The sequence below is a fragment of the Gymnoscopelus braueri genome (assembly GCF_963280865.1).
Source record: "Gymnoscopelus braueri genome assembly, chromosome: 15".
Lineage (NCBI taxonomy): Eukaryota > Metazoa > Chordata > Actinopteri > Myctophiformes > Myctophidae > Gymnoscopelus > Gymnoscopelus braueri.
The window spans coordinates 28,560,406-28,571,943 of record NC_137620.1 but is presented as its reverse complement, the minus strand read 5'-3'; the positions used below and the strand labels follow the sequence as shown (position 1 = coordinate 28,571,943).

At 39.4% G+C, this 11,538-nt stretch overlaps 1 protein-coding gene across 1 annotated transcript in view; it reads left to right on the top strand.

Moving 5' to 3' along the window:
* Window positions 1-661: 661 nt before the first annotated feature.
* Window positions 662-11,538, top strand: part of arap2 (ArfGAP with RhoGAP domain, ankyrin repeat and PH domain 2) — a 197,589-nt gene continuing 186,712 nt past the window's right edge. The window contains exon 1 of the mRNA XM_080451401.1: window positions 662-822. The gene's annotated coding sequence lies outside the window, so the exon portion shown is untranslated. The remainder of the gene's footprint in view (window positions 823-11,538) is intronic.

Sequence of the window (11,538 nt, the reverse complement as noted above, 5' to 3'; positions counted from 1 at the left end):
TCATTTTACTTTACTTAGTATTATTAGTAGTATTAGTAGTATTTCCAATTTTCATTAGGCACCTTTTATTTCTACTCCACTACATCTCAGAGGCAAATATTGTACTTTTTTACTCCACTACAATTCTTTGAAAACTTTAGGTACTAGTAACTAAAACGTACATTAACCAGCCCTTTATAAACTTTGGCTATTTGAAAATAGCCGATCAAGCTCACAATGCTGTGAGCTTGTAGATCTGCTATTTTCAAAAGATTTTAATACATATTGATCTTGTGAAATGGGACATTATCTGCATAATGAGTACTTTTACTTTTAGTACTTTAAGTATATTTTGAATAACAGACTTTTACTTGTAACAGAGTAATGTTTACAATGTTGTATACTTTTACTTAAGTAAACATATGTGAGTACTTTCCCCAGAATCCACACCACACCACTGCTGACTGCCAGTGCCTTCTTCCTAGTTCACTAGAAAAGAAGTAGCCTAGCTAAAAAACCGACTCATGATGATACTGGTATTATACTTCTTATGTAGTGTATCATTGTTATTGGCCCAGCTGGGTCATTCAAGCCAGAGAAATGGGCGTGGAGTTAACTGTGTGTGTGTGTGTGTGTGTGTGTGTGAACAGGCATGGAGAGGAAACCACTGTCAAAAGAAAGCACGTTCTGTGTGAGTGAACAGCTGTAAACAGAAAGTAGTACACAGTGTGTGTGTACTTACTACACACACTGCGGTGCCACTAACGAGCTGGACATGACGCACAACAACACAACGCATCTATACGGACCACCGCCGCCCCTGGGTTTGTGTTTTATCCGCAGGTGAGTTTGTTTGACCGACGGACATGTGACGCTCACAGGTGGGCGATATGATATCACACACAGGCGAATCATTCGCCGACGTTATGTTACATTGACTGACATATTCGCCGCGAATTTGTCAATATAATATGTAGGCTATTTACTATTGTGCGTTGTAAACGACGCTTGGTCCAGGCCCCACACATGTGGACTTAAGTTATAACATTTCTATGACGTTTCTATGGAGTTGTGAACTTGTGCCAGGTGGTGTTTGTTTGTTTTGCTGCATCTCATCTCTCTCTCTCTCTCTCTCTCTCCGTCCGTCTGTCTGTCTGTGTGTCTCTCTCCCTCTGTCTGTCTCTCTCTCTCTCCCTCTGTCTGTCTCTCTCTCTCTCTCTCTCTCTCTCTCTCTCTCCCCCCTCTGTCTGTCTCTCTTGCTCTCTCTCTGTCTCCATCTCTCTCCCCCTGTTGTATCCGTTATATTATACCTCTATGGTTGTATCTCTCTCTCTGTCTGTCGCTCTCTCTCTCTCTCTCTCTCTCTCTCTCTCTCTCTCTCTCTCTCTCTCTCTCTCAGTAGGGGGGGGGGACTGGTCCATCGTTAGAGTAACAGCTGCTTGTTAACATGATATCTACTAGTTTCTTTTTTTGTCAGTGCGAGCATTGTCTCTCTGTTGAGAGCAAAAATGAATATGTTGGCTGTTATGAGCATATACCCTTTTAAGAGGTTGTTTTTACAGTAAATTTTACCATCTGTGAGTGTGAAACGTGGTAGTATCCAAACAAATAATGAAGACAATCCAGATTGTTTGATAAGCCCTGCCCTCACCCTAAAAAAACTCCTGAAATGGATCTACTTTTCTAAGTAATAATGTAATACCATATGGATGCGCATTATGATTCATTAGCACCCATGGGTGTCTTCACACCCACATTTCCTTTTGTAGATTTGTACAGGCTGCAGTAATATGGATCAAATACAAATTTGGTGCCTGAAGTTGGAAAAAAGGAAAAGCTGTCATACAGAAAGTTGGTACTGTAGCAGCAGCAGTCGTTCTGAAACTTGTGTTGCCAGATTTTGCGAGAGAAACAAGCGGCCAGGCCCAAAAGAATCGACATGATCTCACACACAGGGGGTCCCCAGCAAAAATGAGTTGATATAGCATCAACATTTTTGACCAGTTTTACCACTTGAACCGTATTCATCGGCTATTTGAAAGTAGCCGATCTACAAGCTCACAACGCGTCTGCATTGTGAGCTTGTAGATCTGCTAATTAAAAATAAAAAAGCTTTTTAAATATTTGAGAATATTTTTGAAACATTTTACAAAATATTTTCAAAGGGGGGTCCACTCCGCAGACAAATTCATATTCATTTGGGGGTTCCTTGACATGAAAATGTTTGAGAACTACTGATTTTAAATAACAGGAAGCAATCCCAAATAAGCAAAGTACACTAGAAACAAGCCCAAAAAACTGCAACCCGTTACTTCCAATATCATCTATAAGCGACAAGTCGCTTATAATAGGCGGACTTGGCAACACTGATTCAGAAACATACCCGGCTATTTCTCTCTGAACCAGGAAGGGGATGGAATGTCATGTTGGACTTTGTGTTCTACGTTGATGACAGGCAGGCTGGGGGATGTTCAGAAATGTAAGGTGTGTGTTCCTACATGAATGCACGAGGGGGAGTGAGTCATTCACGCTATGTGCAAAAGGTGCCTGCATGGTGTACTAGTGTTGTATAGTAATTGGCTCTTGACTCATTTTATACGCTGTACTACACCCGTCCTGGCAATCATGTAAAACATTTTCCAACCAACGCGTTTGTGATTTAATGCAATTAAACGATCACCTATTGCTGACACTTGATTTCTGTCTGAGCATGTGACGTGTGTGCAAATGCATATTCAAGCCTCTTGCTTTCAACCTGACATCTATTCTACAGTATACACCCTTGCACGATGCAGTTCTCTAGTTACATGAGAGGCTTGTATAACATATGCTACGGTTACAGTCGTACAATTTCACATGGCATTCGAAAGCATGCACTCTCTTATTTTGTGATGATCTCTTTTGCCTGTGTGCTATTGATCTCATCAACTAGTCTGTGGGCTTTCACACTGGGCAGTGGATCAAAGCTTGTGTGTGTGTGTGTGAGCTTATGTGTGTGTTTGCTCTTGTATGCGTGGGTGGGTTTATAGTGCTAAAAGCCAAAGAAATAGAGGCAGGTCAGGTCAAACGTGCCAGCAATTATTGGCGTATGTCTGCCTTTACTTGCTGCTGCCTGCCATGCAGACAATGTGGCCTACATGCCGGTTCAGATCTCGATCTGTTTCTGTGCTGTAGGGCAGTGGTTCTCATATGTTTTCATATCAAGGATCTCCCCCAATGCCATACATACACGATTTGTGTTGTTAAAATGTTTCAAAACATAGTCCACATTTCTTGCAAGATGATTTGAAAATAGCCGATGTATAGGGTTAAATCCCCTTTAACCCCCTGAAGGACCCCTGGGGGTCCCCCGGTCCCCACTTTGAGAACCACAGCAGACCATGTACAGTAAGAACCACACCCTTTTGGGTCCATCTTTACACTCAGAGTTAATTTGACACTCTTGATGTTATATGGTGGAGCAGGGGATTCAGTTTTTCCTGGGACCAGCCAAGTGCAAACATGATGATTCTACTGTCTTATATTGTGTATGTGGGTCCATTCACTAGAACAGTGGTTCCCACATTTTCAGCTTGAGACCCAAAAGAGAAATGTGTTGTCTCTCCAGGACCCACATTTACAACAAACAAACACACATTTTTTTGGGGGGACAATCGATCCACTGTTTGGGAACCACTGCACTAGAAGGATGAAGAATCCAGAAAGAACTGTGCAATGGCTTCACTTAAACCACACAGTTCTGCCATGCAGGCCTCAGACAGTTTGATGGTAAACCTCCAAAGTGTTTGCTTCCTGTGTCTAAAGATTTTAGTTTAGTACGCGGTGTTGCAGTTCAATGCATCCCTGCAGGGCAGTGAAAGGCAAAGTAAATACAGTATGAAGCAGAACTAAAAGGTCAGTTTGTCAGCTCAGAAATTGTGAAGGGAAGCAACCCAACCCCCCCCCACACACACACACCCCCCCACACACACACACATACAGTACACACACACACACACACACACACACACACACACACACACACACACACACACACACACACACACACACACACACACACACACACACACAGGACTGTTTCTGCGATCTCACTGAAGTAGCACTTCTTATTTGCTGAAAACTAGATAACAATGAGGAAATTGAACAATCACCCACGTGCTCGGTAACTGTTGGTTCTGTCAGCAGGTTGATTATATTTAATGCTAGCTACTGAGATCTGATCCTTCATTTAAGCATTAATTTAAGCACTGTTTGCTGTTCTTGGCCTGTTGTTAAGAGATTGGGTTTTGAATGCAGCACAATAGTTAGTTTTCCTTTCTGGAAAAGTGATTTTCTGTGTCATTTGAAACAGACAGGAAGACAATGAGCAGCTGCCAGGTTAAAAATAGCACCAGTCAATATCACACTTGAATGCAAATCAAGCTGTTAGTTTGACATACTGTACAGTTCAGTGTGTGCAGCAAGTCTTGAGTACTACATTAAGAACTATTCAGTGTTCCAGTAATTCAGTGAAGTTGTTCACCGTGGGCTAAAAGTGCACTTTTGTCTATAAAAGCCAGGACAAAGAGTGCTTCTAGGAGACAATTAAAGGACGCCAGACTAATATACTGTATATTCCTGATTTTATTGGCCAGTTTTCAAAATAATGCTCAACCCCAATACTGGAATTTTGAAACTGTGTAAAACAAAAGCCTGGGTACCGGGGCTAGAAACAGACTTGTAACCGTGCATTTGAATTTGATCATTTTCAAAAAATGCTGAACTCCACTACTGTTACCACATATCTTTTACGCTGCCCTGGTGTCTTTACATCTTTGACAGGTCTTAAAGGAGAATTTTGGACTAAAGTTTTCTTACCTCACTGTCCCAAAAAAAAAGTCTCGCTAGACGAGATTGAAATCTCGAGATTTCAATCTCGTCTAGCGAGACTTCTGTTTTTTTTTTTTTTTGGTTCCATAGTGTTCTGTCACTATGAACGTCAGATCTAAAAAAAAAAAAAAAAAGAAAAAGCTATTAAAATATGTGATCTAACCTAAGGCCTATCCGCGCACCTTTTAAGCTGTGGCGGCTCAGGGGTGGAGTTATGACATTTTTCTACTGTACCATTCATCCTAAGATATCATAACGTCATAGAAGAGGTAAGAAAACTTTAGTCCAAAATTCTCCTTTAAGGCCAAACCCTGGTGTGTCCTTTTTTGGTGTGCCTGCAGTATCGGTGGCACTTGTGTTACACCGATATTGGTGACCTAGACTATTTGTTTTTGTTGCATTAGATAACTTCAATGGTACTGTAATATATACTTTAACATGAATGCCACAATATATATATTTTATACTGGCTCTGCTTTGTTCGTGTTTATGTGCTAAAAGTGTGGTTTGATACATGTTTCACCATACAATGACAGTGAACATCGTCCAGTTCCTCGATCATGGCGCTATATACAACCCAAGGTCCTACTGAAGTTCAACATCACCTTTCTGAAATGTATTTCATTAGCTTTTCTTTTTTATGTTTTCACTTAGGGACCAGTCGAAATTTACGGAAGGCGGTCCCTGGAGGAAAATAGGGGAGGGTCATGCCTTTCTAATTTTAGTCCAAGGGAGGGTCAGCTATTTTGACTTTGAATCCAAGGGAGGGTCATGCAATTTTGAATTGATAAAATAGTCTGTTTTTTATATACCTTTTTAGTACAGCAGAACAGTGGTCAATGACCCCTCTCTATTTCAAAGGATACAAAGAATTCAAATGAAGTAACAACTTGGTCTATTTAGAATCAATGACGGTCGTTAACAAGCCATCAACGCACAGCAAGTGAACGACCCAGTCAAATCTATTCAGCGTCTTAACGATGGTGGTTGAACAATTAAGCAAAACTTCAACAGGCATTAGGCATATTGGAGAGATGCATTATCCCAATTTCCAACACAGAGATATCCTCTTTCAAGTGTGTTTTTGTTGCTCATAGAATTACATACACCAGGTAGGTTACAATGACCAATTTATAACTGGATATTCCTAATCATTTGAAGTAATTCTGTGCATGTGATTAATTTAGACCTATATGGACAGTTGTGTATCCACAAGTTTCCTAGGGCGTTGTGGGCATCACTTCCTGTCGATTTGATCCAATGAAATCCAATGAAATCGACAGGAAGTGATGCCCACAACGCCCTAGGAAACTTGTGGACAGATGCCAGCCTAGATCCATAAGTAAAACCAGAATCATCAGGCCATAATTGCAGGGCTGCCAACATTGGACTGTCAGAATCCAGGAGCCACACGCCCATAACTTTCGAAGGAAACATCCAGAGACAAGATAAAATAAATCCCATACAATTTGGACCCAAGGTATAAAGTGGTTATTATTAAGATTCATATTAGGCTACAGGACAAAAACAGCACCAAAAAAACTGAGCTGAAAATGTTCATATCATATATTTCTGTTTTTACTAAATAGTCTTGACTCTATTTTAGGGCAAAAAAAATAAAAACTGAGCCAACAATGTTCAGATTTTTATTTGTCTTTTTACTAAATACTTGTTGATAGTTTTCTTGGCAACTATTTTCTCATAATCCTTGGAGTGTGTATTTAAAGATGGCGTGAGTGTGAGTGCACACGTGTGCGTCCCTGCATTCCTAGTAGGCTATGAAGGCTTACTTTGTGGCTCCTAGAATCTCAACCTCGAGAGAACTTACAACTATCAGGCTGCTCTCCTGTTGAAACCATCTTCGAGGTTTGGTCCAGGAGGCAGACCCTGTTAGTTTAAAAGCAGGCTAGGCTTAAAACGTTCCTTCCATTTGGGGAACAACAGCACCATCATCATCCATAGTCTCTAATGTGGTCATAGCCAGTGCAGTGCACGTTTGATTACCTCATTAACAAATTACATGACCTGCCTGGTGAAACATGTTCAACAACTCTTATGAACATGTGGTGTGGTGAAGTAAGTAAGTATGTACATTATATTTGTACAGTATATAGCACTTCTCACAGAGAGAACTCACAAAGTGCTTGACATCCAACAGAAATATAAACACAGCATGAAACATTCAAATGATTAAAAACAACAAAAACACACACAAACAAATCTAAGACATTCCACAAGTGGTTCTTAAAAATGTCCAGAGGCTGCAGCTCTCAAGACCTGTGGAAGGGCATTCCATACATTTTAGTTTTTCACTCGCGGGGGAACTCCTCCTCTGCCTCCTTCACCTCCAGCTTAAAAAAATAAAAAAATAAAGACATTCCACAAATGCTTGTTTAAACAGTAATGTTTGTAAGTGGCTCTAAAAAAACCTTTTTTCTTGAGAACCTTCGAACCTTAGGCTTCCCAGGCGGGCTCTCTAACCATTCAACTATGGCCGCCCAACCTGGTAGGAGGAATGACCAATAGACTCTGGACAGTTGACCTTAGGGTCCTGCTGGGCACATGATATTGTTGTAGCAGGTCATTGATTGATTGATTGGTTGGATATTTTATTAGGCAAAAATGTAAAACAGCACAGTTGCATTTAAAATACTTTGTCTAAAAGGTCAGTTAAAAAAAGTCCTTGAGGTCTTGTTTCCAATGAGGTCCTTGGTATTCAATTCATAGTCATATATAGTGGCACCACAGTTCAAATATCAATACAAAAATACAGAAAAAGATAGCACTATGTACAAACAAAAAATAAAAGCAGGGAAAAAAATTATAATAAAGCTATATGTACAAAAAAAGTGGGGGGTCGTCTGTCTAACGGGAAAATAGTATACCTCCTTTTTTGGCCTCCTGAAAGGTGAATTTTCAGGGCTGTTTTGAATGAGCCCAGCGAACTGCACTTTTTGAGGGATGGGGTTACACTATTCCAAACCTGGGTGGCAGTGCTGTGCCCATGTTTGTTTTATGGGTGGGTGGTACCAGATCGTTGTTAACGCTCCCTCTAGTTTTGTGACTGTGGGTGTCGCTAACTTTTTGGAGGTATTTACTCAGATATTCGGGAATAGGGGGCATATCGGGCAAATTTGCTTTACAATTTTGAAGACCAATCCCATTTTTAGTTGTTTAATCCTGTCTTCGACCCTGAGCCAGCCTAGGCTGGCAAAATGGGTGGGAGAAAGGACCCGAATCAGTTTGTTTTGGGAGGTTTGAAGCTGAAGCTTAGTCTCCAGTGACATCGAGATGTTGGAGTACCAAGAGGTGCACGCAAAGTCAAAGAGGGGCTGGATCAGGGCCCCTGAAAGGGTCCTGAGGGCATCCTTGCTGATAAAAGAGGAAACTCTGCCCATAAATCTGGTTCTCTGGTTAACTCTTTTGATCACCTTTTGTAGCCATGCTTTCACCTGTCAGGTATTTGTCAAGAATACAGCCCAAATGAAGGGTCCTGGACAATTAGACATCACTATATGCTTCAAAATGAGGCTCTACTGGCAGTGGTGGCCCAAAGTACTCAACCCCAGTACTTGAGTCAAAGTATAAATACTCCTGGTGAAACATTACTCAACCACAAATGAAAGTATTCAAAAGTAAATTTTCTTTTTAATATCAAAGCATGCTGTATTTAAACGTTGACACTTTACAAGAATTTTCTTCTTTTTCAGAAATGTAAATACAATATAAATAATAGTGAAGATAGCAGCTCTACAAGCTCACTGTGATGCGTTGTGAGCTTGTAGATCTATTAATTTTTTTTGTAAATAGGGCTTAAGTGTCAAAATGTCCCCGAGCAAGACACTTAATCCCTAACTGCTCCCCCCTCCAACCTCCGAGTTGTTGAACATGTTTCACCAGGCAGGTCATTTGTTAATGAGGTAATCAAATGTGCACTTCACTGGCTATTATGACGACATTAGAGACTATGGATGATGATGGTGCTGTTGTTCCCCAAATGGAAGGAAAGTTTTAAAGGGCAAGACCACTTTGGTAGAGGTTTGGGTTGTGTAGTTACCTTGCCATGATGTAACTCCAAAGGCGGACCAGAAATCAAACATAATTGCTCCTCATTGACTTACATTGTACAATGAAACCGCTCTCAAAGCCACTCTTTTAGCACATAAACTAACACAAACAAAGCTGATTCAGACAATATAGAACATCACCAAAACCCTTACTGTTTTTTTTTTAAATAAAAATGACAACTTCCTGTTCATTTTACTATTTGAAGATCCGAATCCAGATCCGCGGATCCAGTCTGGGTTTTCTTCCTAATAAAAATAGTGAAATCAACAGGAAGTTAACATTTTTTATTAAAAAAAAAACAGTACTGTGTTTGGTGATGCTCTATATTGTCTGAATCAACTTTGTTTACGTTCGTTTACATGCTAAAAGAGTGACTTTGAGAGCTGTTTCACCGTATAATGTAAGTCAACGAGGAGCATATTTAGAATGATCAATGACTGACGCACACAAGTATTTAGTAAAATGACAAATATATATGTAATCTGAACATTCTTGGCTCAGTTTCTTTCAATTTTTGCCCTAAAATAGTGTCAAGATATGCTTGAATCTTAATAATACCAATTTTAATTAATTCCACATTGTATGGAAATTGTGTTAATTTGTATGTTGTATACTTCCAAATATTTGCTATGTTTCCCTTTTTGGGTTTAGGTAGGATAAGTGTTAACATGGTGTTAAAAAATGAACCAGTGGGACATTATTTCAGTCTGGTACATCATGGCAGAATCTTAAAAAACACACTTCAAGGATTAAGAAAATGCAGTTAGATAAGAGAAAGTATTTAGTAAAACTGAAATATATGTGATCATTTCGGCTCAGTTTTTTAGGTGCTGTTTTTGTCCTATAGCCTAATAAGATTCAAAATGTGCTTGAATCTTAATAATAACCATTCCAATTCCTTGGGTTTTATTTGTCTCTGGTTGTCCTTCAAAAGTTGTGGTCTTTTCTATTTCTTCCATTTTCAGGTTTGGGTTCAGGATATGTGTAATAAAGGGTTATTTATTATTTATATTATATTATATTATTATAGTATTATTTCACCTTGATACCTGGCAGAATCTTAAAATACACACTTCAAGGATGAAGAAAAACCAAGTGACGGAAAAAATCCACCCTATGCGCGTGGACCCCACTTTCTAGACTATGTATGATGGCATGCACTGACCACACCCCCCAAGCGGGGGGTCTGGGGGTCCTCCCCCAGAAACTTAACATAGTAGGATTTCCTGTGTTCTGGTTTTGGGAGTTTGATACCTAATCCAGGAGAAAATCGGGAGAAATGTCAATCCAGGAGATTGTCAGGAGATCCTGCAGGATCCAGAAGTGTTGGCAGCCCTGCATAATTGATAGCCTAATTTGTTTTATGTAGGCAACAGTGTAGTCACTAATTAAAAGGGCAGAGTGACAAATGTTGTAAAACTACCGGTTACCAAATACTCAACTTCAGATCTTCAATCTGACCAGGATTCAATGGGTTTCCCACATGTAAGCTGAGAACACTATCCATTTTGCTACCACTACTACAGATACTACACTGTGCATTTAGCAAGACGTATACAGTAATGTTCTAATCAATGTGGAAAGCAAAACATCGGACATAATCAGTTTTAAATGTCATGTTGTTGTATTTGATGGGGAGGGTTAGGGGTGTCGAGATGTAATTTCACGATACGATACATGATGTTGGGCATATGATATCGATATGATACATTATTAATGTTCTTTTCTCATGTATTATCAACATTGGCCATCATCTAAAAATAACTTTATAAAGCACTTTAAAAAACAATTACAAAGTGCTTTGTACACACAAATAAATACATTTGTGCAAGCTTAAAGGAGAATTTTGGACTAAAGTTTTCTCACCTTTTCTATGACGTTATATCTTAGGATGAATGGTACAGTAGAAAAATTTCCACCCCTGAGCCACCACAGCTTAAAAGGTGCGCGGATAGGCCTTAGGTTAGATCACATATTTTACTAGCTTTTTTTTTTTTTTTTTTTTTAGATCTGACGTTCATAGTGACAACACTGTCCCAAAAAAAAAAAGAAAAACAAGTCTCGCTAGACGAGATTGAAATCTCGAGATTTCAATCTCGTCTAGCGAGACTTCTGTTTTTTTTTTGGTTGCATAGTGTTCTGTCACTATGAACGTCAGATCTCACCCAAAAAAAATAAAATAAAAAGCTATTAAAATATGTGATCTAACCTAAGGCCTATCCGCGCACCTTTTAAGCTGTGGCGGCTCAGGGGTGGAGTTATGAAAATGTTCTACTGTACCATTCATCCTAAGATATCATAACGTCATAGAAAAGGTAAGAAAACTTTAGTCCAAAATTCTCCTTTAAGGGAGAAGTGAAGTTCTCATTAACTATAAACCCATTGTTTCAGAGGACAGATATACACTAATATAACAGATATAATATAATATAACACTGCATAACTATAAATTCCACAAACCTCATATTTTTGTCATCTGGACAGCCTAGTTATTTCCAACAGCTCCAAAAAAATCTATAATACCAGATACAGTATAATACTGTGTAAACAATCTTAGATTAGATGTAGGCCTATTTGAGAGTGCAGAGGCATAATTGCTTTGAAAAAAGGGTTTTTATCAGA